We start from the raw sequence: 20,339 nt of genomic DNA, 5'->3' as shown, positions 1-20,339 counted from the left end.
TGAATGGCGCCTGCCATGTTGTGATTATAAGACCCAATCAATTTTGGTCGTTTTCTTTGTAGATGACAGGCAAATGTCCTGTTTATCATTAAAACATTCTCATTAGTTACGGAAATAAATTCCAATTGCATGCATATGATAAATCTATTTATGTCCCAGATACTATCATACACACTAAGATTTTGTATTAGATTATGTGCCCATTAGCCCAGGAGGGAGGAGTGTATAGCGTGTACGAGCAGAAGGATTTCAGTCTGAGGAACATCACAGTTGATTCGAGTAAGCATTTCGCCTTTGTTTTTCTTGGAAATTCTGGGGAAAAATTTTGAGGTGGACAACAATCAAGGTGTTGAGTTGATTTTGGTAATCAGCGTAGCTCCTGAGCCGCTCCTAAATGAAATTGCTTTTCTTCAAAAAGTTCGTGTTGGTTGCAGTTGACACCGTTTGTTACCACGGGGGGTTGTGCGATAGTCTATACATTTGACCTCTGAGTGAGGCCACAAAATTAATTCATGCTCGAACTCCAAGACCTTCCCTGTGGAATCAAGCAAGAAACTTGACTACCTGACTTTTAAATTGATGATTCGTAAAAATGATGTAGATTGGAAATAAGTACATACAAACAAATGGAATGGAAAGCGTACAGGACTGTATCGACGATGGCATCCAATATCACTTTAGTACTCACTTAGAACGAAATCCGCCCTACTCCTACTACTTCATCTTTTCTATGCCGAGCTCAAGGAGCTATAGGGTCCGCGGCCTTGTAGCATCTGCATCATTTTGTTCGCCGTGGAACGGGCAGACCAGGGATTCATTTTGTTGTATGCAATATATTTCGTTTTTTCTCCTCCTTAACTTCGTTTAACGCCACCATTCTCCTGTATTTAAAACTACCATTTCCCATTTCGACATTCACTTGTTTTGAAATATTAATTTAATATCATTTTTATTTTATTTCCAATAATTTTACTTATAAAACCCTCCGACATTTTAGCTCCCTCAAAAGCCTAAATTCTTTTCAAAAAAATTTTATTTCAATATTCCGAAAACAATCAGTAAACTTTGTTGTTGTTGTTTGCATATTAACCTGTCCATGCTGCATATTATTAAATGAATTTCTAATACCTATTTCTGGCTAGGGCGAAATGTTATACATATGAAGACAAATGATACTGGGGATTCTGCTGTGGTTTTATTTTTGTAATCAGCCGGTTGGACATAGACGGCGCAGTACAAATTACGGAAAAATTTAAGGCAACTTTTATTGTTGTCCCAGTTTATGGGGGATCTTGGGGTTGCGGGTCAAAAAGCCAGCACAACCTTGGGTAGCTGAGGGAGGTGAATTGATGAGATAGATTACTCAAGTAGTTGGTACCGGGGCGCTGGTTCAATCACTCCGTGCTTTTTGTTTTTTTTTGTGAGTTCATTTTTGACAGTTAAATAGTGCAATGATTGTTGTGCAGTGCAGTTGAGCCAGAGACCCAGAATTTCAGTCCCAAACGTTGCACTAATAAACCAAAGCCGGTATCGGAGGAAGAGCGTAATTGCCTTCCATTCAAGTATCTTTTCGCGGGTAGTTTACTATTTGCGGTGAGTTTCGAGTTTTCTTCCTTAATTTCGGTAGCCTACACAATGACGAAATCTATGAGCGATATCATGACCGTCCGGTTGTGGATAAAATCCGGCTCAATAGGTTACGCTGGGCGGGTCATTTAATCCGTATGGATGAGAATGATCCCACTCGGAAAGTCTATAAGGGCGATATCTATGGTAGAAAAAGAAGACGAGGCAGACCCTGCCTAAGATGGAGCGATGGCGTAGGTCAGGACGTCAGACAGCTTTTAGGGATATCGAATTGGTGGACCTCGGCGCAAAACCGGGATGTCTGGAGTTCCTTATTAAGACAGGCCTAGACCGGATACCGGTTGTTGCGCCGTTGATGATGGTGATGAATTTCGGATTAAGTCGAAAAGGGACCATTTTTGGATGACGTGGACGGATTTTCACTTGGATTCAGCGATAAGCAGAACAATTCAGCATGCTCTTGCGATTCCCAAGTAGTGAATTTGGTAACACCTTTAGATCAGAATATACAGTAACTCCCCGCACAGTTCACAGTTACAAAAATTGCGGGGGACCACTTCACCACTTTGATGCAAATTATATTCCACGTAAACAAGGCTGACTAGAAAAGTCAGACAACCTGCTCGTAAACAAGTTCCTGTCAATATTGTAAACGATAAAATCGGCATGAAGAAAAGTTCGATCTCATGGTTGATGCCCTCAACTGAAAGTACGCACAAATCTCCAACAATTTCCGGATAGCTAAATGGCTAGAGCACAGGATTGTCGTACGGAAGCTCGTGGTTCACATCTCACTGGTATCAGTAGTATTTGTATCGTGATTTGACGTCCGATGCCAGTCGAATCAGCTGAGAATGAGTACCTTTGTCAAATCAGGGTAGTAATTTCGGTAAAAGCGGAATGACTATCCTATAGTGTACCGTTACGGACTTGAATGAAGTACTCTAACACACTTCAAGGCCCTGATCCGATTGGATTGTTGCGCCAACGATTATTATTGTTAAAGGATATGTACCAAACAATCAAGGATGTAAAAAAAAAAGTAGGAAAAGAAAAATTCGGCAATTCTTCGAAGGCAACAGCATAGGCAACCGAAAACCATCTCTCCATTTCTCCGATATTTACGATCCCTCTATAATCATCCGCGGGTTAAGTGGAATGTTTGCGATGTCACGTATTTGGCGAATGTGAAAATTCTAGTGTGCGGAGTAGCAAAATCAGTGGAACCTTCTTTGCTGGCGGAACGTTAGACCTTGATCAACCATGAGAGCTGCTACCCGCTATTTCGATGCAGCTCACGAGTGAGCTTACAATCAATTCAAGCAGACTCCTGAACAGTAATGCCAGAGATATTTCAGTTTTCCTGCATTTAAATGTTTGGCAGGCAATATTCGGTGATTTCCAAGTTGACGTCTCTGTCACTCCAAACGAACCTAGACACCAGTGTTCAAACTATCAAATAGTCCTGCGGGAGTTTCCTTCAACGACTTTACCGATCGGAGGTTTTGGTTATTCATCTATTCTCTAGGGGGGGAGCAATGCAGTCAGTGCAGCAAATATAACAGCTCGAAGTATTCAGGAATTTAGCGGATCCAATCACCATTTACGAAAGGTCATAAATTGGAAAAATGTCTTCATACTCGTCGTCTTTAATAGTCATGAAAATCACAAACGACGATCAACACCTATTTATGGACGACAAATGCGAGTATCTCTAACGTTCCAGGTAAGATGCAAAAGAGTAAATTCAGTTATGTTCATTCCTATCGACAAACATAATTCTCCATCGATTGAGGCTGTTACCGGAGACGTCAGATACATGAACTTCTGTCAAAATTCACCGAACTTACTCAACATGAAGGTACGCTAGAACTGCTTGAACTCGCAATTAAGTATCAGATCCAGAAGTTTGTCTGAATCATCAATAACCAACAAACCTCTGTCTGCCACCTCTCTTCTCTCTTTCCCCTACGGTTTCCTCCTTTTCAATTTTTATTTCTCATCTCAGTTTTCTCTCCTCTCTCCTTTCTTTTCTCTTCTCTCTTCTCTCCTCTCTCCTATCTCTTCTCTCTTCTCTCCATTCTCCTGTCGCCATTCTCTTTTCTCTTTTCTCCTCTCTTTCCACACACCCCTCTCTCTCTTCTCTCCTAAATCTCCCTCCCTCCTCTGTCACCCCCTGTCTCCCCTTCCTTCTCTCTACACTTTCTTATCTACTACTCCGTAAAAAGAATGCAACCGATTTTGGGGATCTTAAACTTCGCTCGTATTTTTTCAGCAAAGACTTCCAAAATCCAAGCCCGTTTCAACGCTTTTCCCAAAAGCAATCTGAAGGGTAACGCACCTGTCACTTGGTCCCAAGAGGCAATCAAAGCCTTTGACGAATACAAGAAAAGGCTTTACATCCGTTGTACTTTTTGCGCATCACACATATAAGATACTGTTGGGCGTGGTAATTAATACCCCAGCGTTTTAGAAGAAGTTCTTCAACAAGTAGACAGAGGCTATTCAAAACAGCTTGCCTTCCTTAAAAGAAATGCTCCAACTCCTATTGCTATCGACATTGTCATCAAATACTTTTGACACATTGCAAGAAACCACTTTCTCTCGTCTTTAGTCCATACTCGGAAGAATACCCAGACCGGCAGTTTTCCCAATTGGATGCTATCACTTTATTCAATGTCAGACACGCCCCTAGTAAACAGCCTATAACCGGGCATGTATGACATCCGTTTACTCGCCTCTCCACACAACTGGACTTCGCTACTCTCCAAAATTCTAAAATGCTCAAAATATTCTTAATTAGTGGTTCTGCCAAATGTGATTACCTGGAAGAGATGAGTTAAAAATGCCCAATCGTTTCATCATTTTATTTTCGACATATATCCTTTACCATCAGTCCTCTTTTCGTAGTACCAACACGCTTGGTCATATTCTCCACAATATTATCGTTATGCCCCATTCTCACATTCAGAACAGGTTCGAATGAGGTGACCTCTCCATTTTTGTCGCAAACATTCTTCCGCCCCCAATGAAATGGCATATAACTCCGCCTGAAACATGGTCATCAATTTTCCGAGAGGTCGAGCCAGTTTCACAATCAGGTTTTCAGAGAACATCCCTGTGACCGATCTGTCTTCCATGACTGACCCGTCGATGAAGATTATTACGGCTGGTAGTCCCAAAAGACTCGTGACCATTTTGAGTAAATGTCCCACATTTCTTCTTCAGATCCACGGAGATATTACCCCGTCTTTGGCCGTAGTTTTGTATAGATCGGCTCATTCGATCCCTTCATAGAATTCCCGGCAGCTGCTTTGCTTTGCTTTCTTGTTCGTGTTGCTACACATTTTCAATGCATTTTTGTACGTCTGCCAATCCTTGGCTTGTTTCACCCGATTGAAGAGTTTTCGGTCTTCTGTACTCATTCCGGCTAGGTTACTGTCCCACCAGGGTACATCCTTTTATGACTTGACTATTTTAATGGGACATCTGGTTTCATATATGCCAATCACAATTCTCGTGAAATCCTTCACCACTGTTTCCAGCTCTGATTCGGTCCTAATCTCACCGCCCGCACATAGATGAGCTATGTTATCACTCAGGTACCTTGTGATGGATTCCTTCCTACTTCTGAGATGCGCTCAATGTCGGATTTGATTATTCTCTGATCGGAGGTAGAGGACTCATCCGACACCATACTACGTACGTATTTCTAACTTATTGCTAAGAACGAATTCCAAAAGATACTCGCCTCTTAGATTGGTATCCGCACTACCCCAGATCTCATGGTTGAGGTTGGCATCGCAACCCAGAAGGAATGGTACCGCTTTCTTTTCCCAGAACTTCGCCAGTCTAACATCTAATTTCGGTAGGATCCGGGTGTCGTCTCTCAGGAAGTATCCTTATGCCACGGCTGTCTTTCGAGTTCTTCCCCTGGCTTCCAGCGAGACTTGGGCAGACACGAGATCACCAGTTAGCAGTTTTGAAAGACATACTTATATATTATAAGTTTCGTTTGAGAATGATGCAAGCTCTTCGCTTTTCACAAGAGGAATCCCAAAATAGCTGAGTATTCCTCCTAGAAGGAGGCGAATCTACCCTCGGTACATCCGGGAAAGCCAACACTATTCCAATGCTACCCTTGGAACTTTTCCATACAATCACTGCAGGTGCAGCTTTTGCTTGGTGCAGATTTACCGAGCTATTTTAGTCCTGGTCAATAGCTTCGTTTGTGCCCCCTGATATGGCGCCTCCCTGCGTATCGCTGTCCGCCTTGATCTCTAAAGCAAGCAAGCTTTCGCGATTCCCTGGATCTCAGTAGGCTTTTCACATGTTGACTATGCACATGCATAGGGATATTGCCAAAACTGTAGTTGACGAAGCAGTTGCGATATTTATTTGCTTCCAAGGATCGGTTATCTACCCCGATCGTGGGGAGTTTGACTTCGCCCTACACCTTGCATCTAAAAGCTCTCCACAACCGCTTGTAAAGATCTTCATTCTTAGAAACTAAGAAGCCCAGAATATCCACCGGGTCCATCGCTGCGGTTTTGTGGAGGCAAATTGTCATCCCCAGCACATTTCGAGAATTCTGCTCCCCACTTGCCTAGAAACTTAGCTCTAATCCATTCCGCCATATCCTCCATCGAGGTCTACCAGCATAAGACTCAGTCGGATGCATATGGCTTTCCACATCTACATAATGACAAAGCCTTTGATGATCGCTTGCTCCTCACGAGTGGGTGTTTTGACAGTATGACCAGTCGGAAGACCATCACTATATAGCAAAACTAACGGTGGGCCACTTAACTCCTACCTTCGCCTACCCAAGATTTTCTCCCTCTTTAGTTCGGATCTGGGTTTCTTGGGAACTTACACCTCATGTGAGCTTATTTTTGCTGCTTGTGTCTTCTTCGATTCAACTGTTGAAGGTTTAAGGCAATCATAAGCCATCTTAAGCGCCCCTTTTTGTTCCAGGGCTTACTTCATATAGCAGAAATAACACTTGGCGCCTGCGCCGCTGAAACCTGCCTTCTTCCTGACTTCTCAGGCGTACTTTTGCTTATCCCTGCCTCCTAATCGAAACAGTGCAAAAACTCAAATGACAGGAAGCTTCTCCCAAAATCCTAGAACACAACAACGACAATCAATTGCTTCCAGAATTCCACCCCAAAGATCAGGTCAGTTGAAGTAAATGAGCTCTCTCCAAGTATCAGGACGTATACGATGCCCATGAACTCTGCAGAAAATTATATGCATTTCACACTACTTTAGTAAGAAGTACTTTTTTTGTTGTTCGTAATTTCCAGTATTTTCCTCAGCACTTTCAAATACAGTAATAAACTGTCATAAAGCCATTAACTTGTTTTCAAGTTTAAACAGAGCCATTTCTCGACATAAAGCCCTTCAACATAAATATGCAAGTGTGTCACCTTCATTTTCACACATGCACACTGTATCCTTGCATTACTTCTCTTCCCAGCCTAACTACACTCAATTGTTCCTTCGTCCTCCTCGAAACTGTGCCCTCAATTTTAAGTGAGGTAAATCGTTAAACTTATTACCATGAAACGAGACCAAGGATTCACGTCACAATTGTAGGGCATAACACTGAAAAATGGCCCTATTTTCTGTAAACGCAATTTCGTCCTTACAACTGGGCAGTAAAGATAAAATGCCTCTATCTGAACGCCCGCCTCCACCATTGAATGCCCCAAGATTATCTGGAAAACAAAGAGCACACTATTTCATAAAACAACCCCCAGCTATCTCTTTGAATGAATAGTTGATATCATGACCTTTTGCAGCCTTGTGCAAACAATACGGCAAACTAGACCTTGGAGCTGAGCCCCAAGTGAGAATTTCTTGAACGTGAGGCACCTACCTCTCCAGGCACTATACTAAATTAGTCCTAAGGACACATACACGCCAGGTGATGGTACATTTGAAAACGCAATGAACATGGTACCATCATTCTGGCTATATCTGCAAATGGAATCAAAGTCTCATTACACAATCTTGGGGCTGTGCGTAGTGTCCTGATGTCTCGAAACCACGAAATTGGTGGAATATGGGGACATTTTCACGGATCCATTGAAGCATTCAATTCCACCCTCAACAGAAATGATGAGGGGTTGAAATGTTTATTTTCGTAAAAATAACGCGATTGGATTCATGAATTATTTTGTTTGTGCCCCGAAAATAGGACTCACTTGTTCTACTTGCATTTAGTTGGGGTAAAGGAACTTTGAACTTACCCCACACGAAAATCAATTTGTCCCGTACAACGATGGAAGGAGCAATTGGTTTTCAGATAGATATGTAAAAATGGCTCGTTATTTCCGATGAGTAATCAAAAATGAACTAGGCAACGGAAGCCATTCTCCCTTAGTTAAATATAAAAAAGTCTCGATGTGACGGCGCTTGAGCTATTAATAATGGACTTCAATGACATCAATGCAATTGCCATGTCAGAACCTTTTCTATTTCCAGAGCAACTACTTAGCATGAATATGAATATTTCAAAAGAATATGACGAGAAATGAGATCGTCCACTCCAAACGCTACCATTTCTGTAAATTCACGTAATCCTGGTTAACGTTTTCAGCCTTTAGTTGGAGTGTCATGCTCTCAAGGGCCCAGCTTGACAGAGGCTCACAATTCAAAAATGAGGGAGCTCCACGACCATAAACCTCTTGGATACTTTACAAGTAGCTAATTAACCCAGTAATGAGTTTACCTGAACATGCAGTTCTAATTAGAAACATGCCACCACCAGTTGAGTGCAATTTTCACCCCGGGAAACTCTGTATGCGATAACTGCATTAGCGTCTCCTGGGAATCCATTCAGGATACAAATTTTGTGGGTTAGGTAATAACTAAAATTCAATACAGAATTTATGGCTTCATATCGGGCCAGCTTATGATGATGCATTATATCAGAGAGAAGTAAGGATGGGGATGAACCAGAATGGGCTTTACCACTACGGTGCGTATCTTATTTATCAATCCTAGGTCATCACATCTAATTTATAATAAAAGTTCGATAATGTAGCAATAATTCATAGCAAAATCGGCTTCATCATCACTTTCGGTTGAAAAGCTGACTGAAGTATCCAAACTTCAGAATGAAGTCTCCATCAAATTCAGACAAGTTTTGCAAGATTGATTGCAAGGGACGAACCTTTGCCACTATGGAGATGGAAATGCTGTAATTTGTCTTTATGGGAAATACGCGTATTTTGAAAGGACAGGTAGGTAACAAGTCAGGAAACCGGGAGCTGGACGCTTCAGGTACGAAAGGCATTTTTTTAGCCAAGGCACCATATAGTAGCAGCCTCCTTATTTTTTTCAGATTTTTCGGTTTGGCAAAACTGCGAGCTGAGAGCTGAGAATGGCCCCTTAAATATATAATCACTTTCGACCCCCCGAACTCCCCGACTGTCCAATAAATGTCAAAACTAAGACCGACTTCGGAAAGTACTAATCGAGACCTTTCATTTGATCTCCCACATGACTAGATTTGGTAAAAAAAAATGTGCACCCCGCTTTTGCATGTATGTCCCCCTCCCTTAAATTCAACGTAAAAGTGTGGAACTCACTGTATACGTGAGCGTTCACAGTTCCCACCTTTCTACCAAATTTGGTGTCAATCGCTGGGACACTCTCCGAAATGAATGCGTATGACGGACAGACAGACAGACCCTACGAGGAGTTGCCAGATCTCTCATCAGGCGCGAACCCAGTTTGCGGATAGGGGCATACCCATTGATCTGTAAATATATGTTCATGCACTTTCTTTTCTGACTGTGAACTGTGTTTGCTCATCTCTGGTGCGTGGGCCAAAATGGCTATGGGAAGGATACCCACAACATAAAATCACCATGGAAGACGGGAGAAGGAGGAAACTTACGGTTCCGGGGCTCGGAACCTCAATACCGGCGGCTTTTAGGATTGAGCAAGCGGACTTCCGGTCGTCTATATCCCTCGAACGCAGTGCCTCGGTGTTGGGGAACTTGGCCACCTTGGCATATAGTGCTACAAGTGATTTGGATCTGTAGAAGGAGGTGTTCACGCGAAGTATGACCTTACCGAAAACACCGGCAACAAGACCAAACAAAGATGAACTGAAGGCAGATCGTTGGACCATTAAAACTGTGATAACACCCACCGCATATGTTCAAGATGCGCGACAGTAGGAGGTGCTCGAGGACCAAGAAAAGGATCCATTCAAAAGAAGCTTATCAACTATGAGATCTCCACCAATACCAAAGACGGTAAAGGATAAGGTACAGGCAAGGTCAATAAACGCCAAAAGTGAAGGAGCGTACAAAAGGAGTAGCCCTGTCAGCGCTCATAGAGAGCAGGGTCCCGGTCGGGAGGATCTACCCTTCATCCAGCTTGGGGCAAAAATAGTTGAGCTGTCCGAGTTGATCAAGGATAAGCACAACGTGAACCAAGTCATAAAGAATATGGTGAGGGCTATTAGGGTCCTTTATAACAGATCACAGATAGAAAAAAAGAACGGTTACGCCGAACCCTGCTGTATCAACAGTGTCGCAAGTGAACCAAGTGACGCCTAACCGTGCTGCCCTCGAATCATGGCGAAATAAACGAGCACGTAAAAAAGAGGGGATCCTCTAAATAATCAGCAGGCACTTAAAAAAAAAAGGTGGACAGGCAATTCTGAAAACCAGTACTAATCATTCAGAAGGAGGAAAGCATACAGCGAATATAGAAAAGTCGGCCAGCGTTGCGAAGCCCAAGAGGAACGAAAACGATGGATGGACTAAAGTTACCAACAAAAAAGCGAAAGGAAAAGTAAAAATGCGAACTCGTCCAAATACAGTGAAGCCCATAGTGTTTTACGTAGGCACCTGTCGTGAGACTTAATCCTACGGTCCTCTTCAGACACAGATTAATTTTGTGACCACAATCAGAGCCCCGCTGGACAAGCAACAACGGTACCAGTCTATAGCAAGTGCATGGCTTAGCATTCATACTGGTGGATGCAAGAATTACCTAAATCTCTACTATGGAGTACGGCACCCGTGTTGATACGCAACACCACATCGAGGCCCGAAGGTCTCTTCTCGCTTGAGCACAACCACAACCACCATGAAACTCCCACTAGGGGGGCCAACCGCAAATAACCGAGCTGTCCTCACATACAACAGGAGTTCACCCGAAGTATGTGAGTCCAGAGACTTTCCCGGTTCCCATGGTACCAGTATACCCCTGGTAATGTTTCGTGACCAATTTGCCACTTCAGATGAGTCCCCGTGCAGACTCGGGTCTGATCGCCCTGATTAGGTCTTTGGAGCATTCGCCTACTGAATCACGACCGGCAAACCAAAGTAATTACAGCGTCTCCCGGAGCCACCACTATGGAGGTTTTCCTCGACCACTTCGTTTTGGTTTGGCCGATAGGGTTGCCGCCCCATCTTCCTCGCCGCCACCTCTGAGCACCTCGTCCTGATACAATTGTTATCTCCAGTAAGATCAGACAGCCAGTGGCTTTGTATGGACAAAAATAAATGTGTATGTATACAGCTGCTACGCCCCACCAAGTCTGACACTGTCTGAATTCGAGGAAATGCTTGATAATCTTGTTCTCGACGCAAAAGGACGAAGTCCAAAGGCGGTTGCCGGTGATTTCAATGCTTGGGCCCTAGAGTGGGATAGCAGAGAAGCAAATGCAAGGGGACGCAGTTTATTACAAACTTTTGTGCAGATGGGCATAGTTTTGGCTAACGAAGGTGTTGTGAACACTTTTCTGAAAGGGTGGTCAGGTTCGGTTATAGATCTGACCTTTGTCAGCCCTGCGCTGGCGCGTGGTATGTCCTGGTACGTTAGCGAATGCTACACTCACAGTGATCACCAGGCAATCTTCTTTAAGGTATGTTTCGAGCCACAAAGCAAAGGCCCATCATGCAAAAGCTTTGGATGAGCCGCGCATATGGCTCAATGCATCGCCAAGGCATGTGGCGCGTCCATTCCTAGGTGTCATTGCCCAGTAGAAGACCAAATTAGTTGTGGAATGGTGAACTGGCCAGCCTTCGATCGGCTTACCACCGAGCCAGAAGAGCGGCTCAGAGGGCGGTTGATAGAGTCAATCAAGGCAAAAGGAGTGCACTTATAAGGTAGCCCGCAAAACCCTCAAGCTCGCCATTCAGCAAAGGAAGATGAAATAGTTCAAGGAAAAAAAAAACAATAGACAGACCGACAGACAGTAAACCGATTTTAATAAGGTTTTGTTCTACACAAAACCCTAAAAATGGTCATATAAATATCAGAGTTGTGGTGTATCGCTCCCGAAACCATGCCGTTATAACGGGAGAGACTACAATCTGGCGGGATTTGAACTGCTAGCCCGTAGACTTTATCAATGGTATCAACTCCCTTACTCAATAGTGACGAATTTCTTTGGTGTAGCTAGCTTACTTAGTACCCGTTGCCTGGCTCTGCCTAGAACCGGGCAATCAAAAGAAGTATTTGAGGTTTATCGTGTGAGGCAGAATAGCCTTCTACTTGTCTTAGCCAGTTCCGCACGGAAATCGCTATGTTCCTGAAAATACTCTCACGTGTCTAATTGGTAAGCTCCTATTTTCCCAATGCGCCATTTGATCAGCAACTGGCAACTAGTGCGGTCCAATTGTCATCTGACTCAACGAAAAGCAGACTGTGCACGCCAACGAGCCGTTAAGAGCGAAACGAAATGGCCAGCTCCTACGCCCGCTATTCCCTTAAAACCTAACCACACCTGGGAACCCTACGAAAATATGCTTTTTTTGGTCGATATCACCATGTCATCGACATGTACTACCACGGCATAGAGCCGTGTTTGTCCAGTTTATATATATGATTGCTTTTCACCCCTCGGTGAAGTATAACGCGTGAACCACACCTACGCGGTTACCTGAAATTTCCTTCAGCTGCCCGAAGACAGTCCGAGACGCCCGCACTCCTCGTCCACTCTTCTGCGCCAAGTGCTCTTAGGGCGGCCCACTTGTCGACCATCCAGTTTATAATCCGCCTTAATGTGTGACCTATCCACTGCTACCTATCCACTGCTACCTACCATCATCATCATTAACAGCGCAACAACCGTCAGGGATGGCACGTTCCATGAGAAAATGCCCAAATCGTGATTCCGTTGTCGTTGCCGGGTTCGTCGTTGTGTTATCCGTCCAGTCCGAGGCTCCTGTTGTGGCTTCGTAACTTCGGTTTTCCGTGTAGGGTTCTCAGCCCTACCCAACCCCCAACCTGAAGGACCAGTTGGTACAATTTGTTCCGTTTTTAGGGGCGGGTGACTCGTCTTCATCCTTCTCCGTCTGCATCTTTTCGTTAAGAAAGATTTTTAGGAATCATAACTTTTCAAGGGGGCGAGGGGGGGGGGGTACCACCAAGTATTTTTATCGGAGTTGAAAAGAGGAGATCTCTCCTTTCCCTCGCCATAAACCCCTTACCTCCTCCGCCGCGAATAGGGTTGAAAAGTCAAATCTTTCCAAAACCTTGACGAAGTTTTAAACAAGTTGGCGGCGTTAGTTATTCTACTGGAGAAGATAAACCTCTTCCGGGAAACGAAGTCGGAGAAAGTGAGGTTGTTTAAAAAGTGCTAATGGAAACGGAGAAGAATTCATTGATCATACCACATACCAACAAATCTCCTAAAAGACCATCGAAGAGGAGTTAAAAAGAAAGCAAGCCGCGTTATGAGTATTTGAAAGCAAGGAGTGAAGAGCAGACTTACAGAACTTTCCGTCCGTCAATCAATCCGACATTTCAGCGGAGAGATTGTTAAGATGATCTGGCGAAAGATCTTTGGGTTTGAATACTCATTCGGAAAAAAGACTACCTTAATCCTCTGCCAAGAGGTAGACATGTGGCCCAGAGCAATGCTGGAAAAATACTTTTAAGAGGTCGCTCTACGTGATGTATATCCTCCTCCCCCTCCGCTGGAGGTACTTTGAAGTGTTCAAAAAATGGTGTAGCAGTTCTTACCTTTTTTCTGGTGACCACTGCTCTCTCAGTGTTGCAGTTTCCGCTGCAACATTTCCAGTAGAATGTTTTGCTAAAACTGGTAATTCTCTCTATCCCAGTTTTGTTACCTGTTTTCGTGGATTATATTCTTTCAAGGAAGTATGTACTGGCACAATATAGGAGTCCGACAAGTTTTCATCCAGTTTTATACACGGCTCAAACTTGGCCGACCAACCCATTTTAAGGACTCTTCTTAGGAACCTGCTATATTCACATTATAAGTTCTATAACCACCATGCCTTCTAGCATCATTCAGTAGCCGTGAGAAGGGGTTCAGTGCCATGAAGTACCAAAGGAGACTCAAAGAATCCTCCTGCCCCTCCCCCCTCCGTCTACGGATAGGCTCTGAGGTATTGGCACCTTCATATGAGCGAACTAATGAGCTGGTATGCCACAATTCCATAACTGTCGCCAAAGTCTTTATTAGTTTCGGATCAATGCAATACAGACGTAGGACATTGATTAGCCAGGTGTGCTCAACGCTATCGGAAGCCTTGGCGTAGTCAAGACTGTTGATGTTTCTTTGGCCTCTAGTTTCCAGTCCTACAACTTCCGAGTCAATAATGGGCTGCTCTTTGCAACTCCTTCACCCAACTCGGCAGCCCTTCTGCTCCTCGGACAGAATGATTTTGGTCTCGAGGTGCCCAATGGCCACCCGTGTTGAAACGCAACACCACGCTGAGACCCGAACGTCTCTGTTCCCTTCAACGCACATTTAATTTATAATAATAATTTTGGGACAGTGAACCAGGTGAATTAAAAAGGAGTCATCCGTCTATAGATAGTGCCTGCTAGTCAGATGGTTGATTCACACAACAGGCGAAATATTGTTGATAGTAAAGAGACATATTTGAACGGATTTGATGAAACCCGATTCATCATAAAGAACCAAAAGTAATCAACTACTTTGTCTTATTTTCAGGTGATATGCGATAATCTTAACTCAAGGTTAATTGAATATATACGAAGGTAAGTAGAGGATTATTTTAAATATACAAATAGGTTTAAGATTATTCTTAAGACTGTGAAAAAATTTACTCACTTGATAGCTCTTGTCTCCTTCACTAATTAGGTGAAGGAGTGGAGGCACCACCTAAAGTATGCAAGTCTCACATATTAGGGCCTTTTTTGCACCATCACTGGGTAAACCACGTGATCGAAGTAGGTTTCTTAGTCAGTCAAAAATGAAACCTCCTGTAGTCGGCTTTGAAAACATAAGCGAACGGCTATGCACTCTGCGTTTGCGAGGCAAGTTTAGAAATATAAGCCTCATTAACGTTCACGCCCCTACATAGGAGACTGCAGAGTCGGAGAAGGATACCTTCCACGATGCAGTAGAACGATCTCTCGAAGCCTGTCCCAGGTATGACATCAAAATCAAACTTGGGGATTTTAACAGCCAAGTAGGGAAGGATCCCGTATTCAGGCGATACGCTGGCTCCCATAGCTTACACCAAAATACAAATGATAACGGGCTGCGGATTATTCAATAAGTAGTGTCACACGAAATAGTTGTTGGAAGTACCTGGTTTGCGCGGAAAGCGATCCACAAACAAACATTGGCCTCTCCAGACGGGACCACTTTCAACCAAATGGAACATGTGTTGATCGAACGCCGCCACCTCTCAGCCTTGATGAATGTCAGAACATATACGGGGGCCAATATAGACTCGGATCACTATCTCATTGGCATGGTGCTCCGAGCTCGAATAATAACACCACTAAGAATCCCCTCTGACTATCAGGTGAGAGTTAATAATGAAGCCATCCAGAACACAGCCCTCCGCAATACCTATAAGAGGAAAATGAATGCCACAATAACCGCAGCCAACAGAGGACCTGCAGATGAAGCATCGACAAATGATCTTCACAACCACCTGAAGAACGTTATCATTGATATGCCCACAAACATACTTGGCCCCAGTCGCAAAAGGAGTTTGAACGGGTGGTTTGACAATGAATGTAAGCTGGCAACGGAACGGAACGCAGAAACTTATCACGAACTCCGTCAAGCGGAGAAGCGACTTCACAGAAGGAAAAAGGAAGCCATGGAGAACCAACAAGTATGTGAACTGGAAAAGTGCAACGAGGCGCCAGACGCGCAAGTTTTACCAGCAAGTCAGCAAGCGGAAACCTTATACACCTCGATGCTCATCCTGTCGAGACAAAGAGGGAAATTTGATTTCCGACAGAATGGGCATATTAGAGCGATGGGTTGAGTACTTTGATGAGCTACTGAACAACCAGAATATCGACAAGTTAGACGTCCCGTCAACTGAAGACGACGGGCAAATACTGCCACCACCAAGTATAGGAGAATCAGTCCGTGCAATTCATCGGCTTAAAAATCATAAATCGCCAGGAGCCGATGGAATTACATCCGAATTGGTTAAATCTGGAGGCGACCAGTTGCACCTAGTGGTTAACCAACGGCGCAACAACCGGTATCCGGTCTGGGCCTGCCTTAATATGGAACTCCAATTTATGGGACAGCGAATTAGTGCCTGACGATTGGCAACGAGGCATTATCTGCCTGAAACATAACGAGGGTTATAGAAGTACCACGGTATCACGTTGCTGAGTACCATCTATAAGATATTCTCCTCTATCTTGCTAGGCCAATAGCCCCGTATGCCCAGAACATCATTGGCCCATACCAAAGAGGCTTCGCTCCAGGCAAATCAGCAACAGATCAGATTTTCTTTCTGCGGCAAGCGATGGAAAAGCTATTGGAATATGGACATCAGTTGCATCATCTATTCATCGACTTTAAAGCCGCCTATGGTAGCATAGCGAGGGTAAAACTGTACACGACCATGAGAGAATTCGGTATCCCGACAAAATTAATAAGACTGACTAGGCCGACCCTGACCAATGTGCGAGGCCAGATAAAATCAGCAGGATCACTCTGAAGATCATTCAACATCAACAACGGTCTACGACAAGGGGATGCTCTATCATGCGTCCTCTTTAACCTAGCCCTGGAGAAAGTGATCCAAGAGGTACGATCCTCTTTAAGTCCACCCAACTACTAGTCTATGCTGACGATATCGAAATCATCGGAAGAACCACCCGAGACGTACAAACTACCCTCTGCCAGATCAAGCAGGCAGCGCGAGATCTCGGGCCGCACATCAATGACAAAGTATAGTATATAGTGGCAACGTCAGCACCGAAAACCAACCAACCAACAACATCAAACCGCATTGGTCAAACGGGAAGAATAAAGATGGGAAGCTACAACTTTGAGACCGTTGATACTTTCTCCTATCTAGGGTCGAAAATCACAACCGATAACAGCTATGATGATGAAAGTCGTGCACGGTTGTTGTCAGCTAACAGAGCCTACTTCAGCTTACAAAAACTATTTTGCTCGAAACGTCTCACCATGGGGTCAAAGCTCTTACTCTGCAAGACAATGATCTTGCAAGTCCGCATGTATTCCTCGGATACTTGTGTTCTTAGCAAGAAAAATCGCGAACTCTTGGTCGCGATCGAGACAAGAATCCTCCGAAGAATTTTTGGCCCCCTACATGAGGATGGACGATTCCGTAGCCATGATGGTCAGGTTGTGGATAAAATCCGGCTCAATAGGTTACGGTGGGCGGGTCACTTAATCCCTATGGATGAGGATGATCCAGCCCGTCTATAAGGGCAATATCTATTATAGAAAAAGAAGACGAGGCAGACCCTGCCTGAGATGGAGTGATGGCGTAGGCCAGGACGCCAGACAGATTTTAGGGATATCGAATTGGTGCGCCTTATTAAAGCAGGCCTAGATCGGATACCGGTTGTTGGCCGTTGATGATGATGATGATGAAGACAGTTTCATTATCACGATTTTCCAAAAACATCACCAAGTTTGATCCTATTTCCACTACTCATGAGTCAACCCGGTATTATAGCAACTTAATGATTGGCCAAGTGCACTATGATGTCCAAGTCCGATGATGCGCCTGGCATCCCCCCCTCTTCTTCTATCATCTTTATTTTGTTTTTTAAAAATTGAGTCCATGTCTTGGTCCCACGAGTAGTCCGGGAAGAATGTCCAGCCTGGCTAACCCGGCCACCAGGGTAAGTGTCTTATTTGAAACTGAAAGTGCCCAAGGTATTCAGAGTTCGCATACTAAAGATCGAGCTCCCCATTGGCCACGCAGCCCTCGGCGTATGCTGTTCCACCTTGGTTTGGGGTCCTATTAGCAGCTTCTCCAGAGCTGGGAGGACAATCCCCGGGCTATTGGTTGGGTCCATCCGCCCGCCAGATCTACTTTCCCCTAACACATGACCAGCAGACAAGCAGATCCTCGTCAGTTGGATGAGCCTACTTCCAGCCCGGCCCTAAACACTCTTGGCCCGTCCGAAGACGGTTTCCATCGGCCACCACGAGGAGGTCGTATGAGGACTTGACGAATTATGCAACTTTAACCTGAAGCATAATCAGACCGCCCGCAAAACAGTGGATTTATTTTACAAATTAAATTAGTTGAGAATCTGAGTTACCCCCTCACTCAGGGTTAGATTGGCACCATCAAATTTTAATTTTTGTTTCAAATTTTGGCTTTTTTCCTTCCTAGATATTCCATAAGTGGGGAAGTAGGGAATTCTCAGCAAAGCTCGTTTTCACCGAGACAAGAGTTCGTCTGGTATTCAGGGTTCGCTGTTCGCGGCGACGTCTTACCCAATTTAGCCCTTGGCGAAGTAGTCAGGTAGTCGATTGGTAGGTAATCGTCGCAAAAGTCGCTCGTGGTTTTGGCTGCCGTCTAGTTTATGGATAGTGAGTTATAATTCTAGGCCTTCGAGATCTCAACAGAAAAACCACTTTATCCTTTATTATCACAAATTGATGAGAGCTCTCAGTGTAGACCACTCACAGGTTGACGATAGGATTTGGTAGCACAGCTGTGGAAGTTTATTTTAAGATTCCAGTTCTCGGGTTCTGGATTACTTCATCAGAAGTCACCAGCGATTTCATCCCCAGGCCTATATCAGCCCCGCTTTTCCTTTTGACCACGATAATTTCGTTAAATTTCTTGGTAATCGACCAGTTTTCTTAAATAGTCGTCACAGCAATTACCTACATTTCTTAACTGCACTCCTTCGCGTGATGGTGGCGATTTAGCCTAGAAGTCAGCACAGCCACAAGGCACTGCTCCCTCAATTACCCAAAGGCTTGCTGAAAGAACTTTATCCATAAAAGTCTGCTTTTATTAGGAATCAAGCACCATAGAGTAATCAGCTTTGCCACGAAATTAAGGTTTTCATTATTTCATTTTCCACCTTTATGAAAAGTTGCATTTTTCCCGCAGCACCCTTTTAACGGTCGCGTGTTTTGACTGCAAGTAGTGCAATGCCCTCTGATACGTAGCATGAAAGTTTCCTGGTCTGAAGTCTGAATCCGAAAGAAAACCCCTTATGGTACTATTGGTTGGTTATGTGATAACTTTTGTATTATTACAGCCATATTGCATAATTACACTAACAGTTGGAAGTTTTATAGCAACCTTTTGGCGGTTTTAGTTTGTATTTAGTACAGAGAACTTCAGATATCCAAAGGAGGTGGAAGGATTTTTTCCAGATTTTCGAGCCCTACACAACAAAGATGAATGGAAAACACAAACAGCATCCAATCTTAATAATTGTGATTATGCTTTAAGAAAAACTCTTGAAAAGCATCTTTCAAAAGATCTCCCAGACTAACATTCAATTAACCGTAAATGATAAGTAATTGGTGCTACATAAATTGAATTTAATTAAATTGAAAGCAATCAAAGCAACGACCGTTCAAAAGAGTTGCGAAAAGTTTTAACTTGTAATTATCATGCAAAATTCTGTGCTGAGGAGTCCAATGGCACTCTTAGAATCAAGGACAGAAGTTCTGCTGTTAATTGAATTGGATAATTGAATCCTGCTCTGCTCCGCGATGTCTCGAAGGATGTTTTGAAAAGCAATCGGGGGAAGAAATTTCACAAGAACGAATTCAAGATTTGCACGGAGTCCTGCGACTCAATGCTAGGAAAAACTCCTGCACATTTTCTCCTTCTTAATGTCTGTTTCGGTTGAGTTTATTCTTTTAAAGTCCGTTTCGGATTTAGTTGTCAAAGGAACAGGGAATAAAACTTTCCTTCTACAATGTCCGAATTCCGTCCTTTTGGAATCGTAGCCAAACCGAGAAATTTTCTGTGTTCTATGAAGAGTCCTTGTGCTCCTCAGTAAGTGTCTCAGACTTCTCGGATTCCAAATGCGAAAGCAGCTACCATAACACTCGTGTGTAGGTGAGCAGCTACATGCACATATTCCCACCTTCAAGCCTCGCAAATACTCCATGGAATTTCCATTACACGGATTTTTCCCAGCACTTACTATTTTCGTTGTGAGGTAACTATAATGGCTTTGTGAAAACTTCTTCCTTTCACACACGCCACGGCGGACGCGGAGTTTCTGGTTCCCTTTTCCCAGGATGAAGTGATTGCTTTCGCTGCTGCTCCTGCCACCGTGAACACACGGAAATGTAAAACTGTTTTCCTGATTCTGTTTGGAACTTATCCTGCTTTTCAGCTGTTGCTGTTATTGTTTTCGTAATAACGTATATTTTGGGAAGCATGTATTTGATATAAAATAGTGGAATTAATTCCGGGGATTTTCCAGGCAGGTTGTGGGCGAAAGGATCGTATGTTGTGAATAAACTGCGCCTCTGAAACGTGAAATTATAT

The 20,339-nt window shown here is 43.8% G+C and overlaps 1 protein-coding gene across 4 annotated transcripts in view; it reads left to right on the top strand.

Annotated features, from left to right (window-relative positions):
- The window catches only part of LOC119646471 (gamma-1-syntrophin), a 260,298-nt gene that overhangs the window by 83,967 nt on the left and 155,992 nt on the right, over positions 1-20,339 (top strand). For all 4 annotated transcript variants that reach the window (XM_038046923.1, XM_038046922.1, XM_038046920.1 and 1 more), the window contains one exon: positions 14,552-14,598. The gene's annotated coding sequence lies outside the window, so the exon portion shown is untranslated. The remainder of the gene's footprint in view (positions 1-14,551; positions 14,599-20,339) is intronic.

Source organism: Hermetia illucens, chromosome 1, assembly GCF_905115235.1.
Source record: "Hermetia illucens chromosome 1, iHerIll2.2.curated.20191125, whole genome shotgun sequence".
NCBI lineage: Eukaryota > Metazoa > Arthropoda > Insecta > Diptera > Stratiomyidae > Hermetia > Hermetia illucens.
This window is presented reverse-complemented; position numbering and strand designations above follow the sequence as displayed.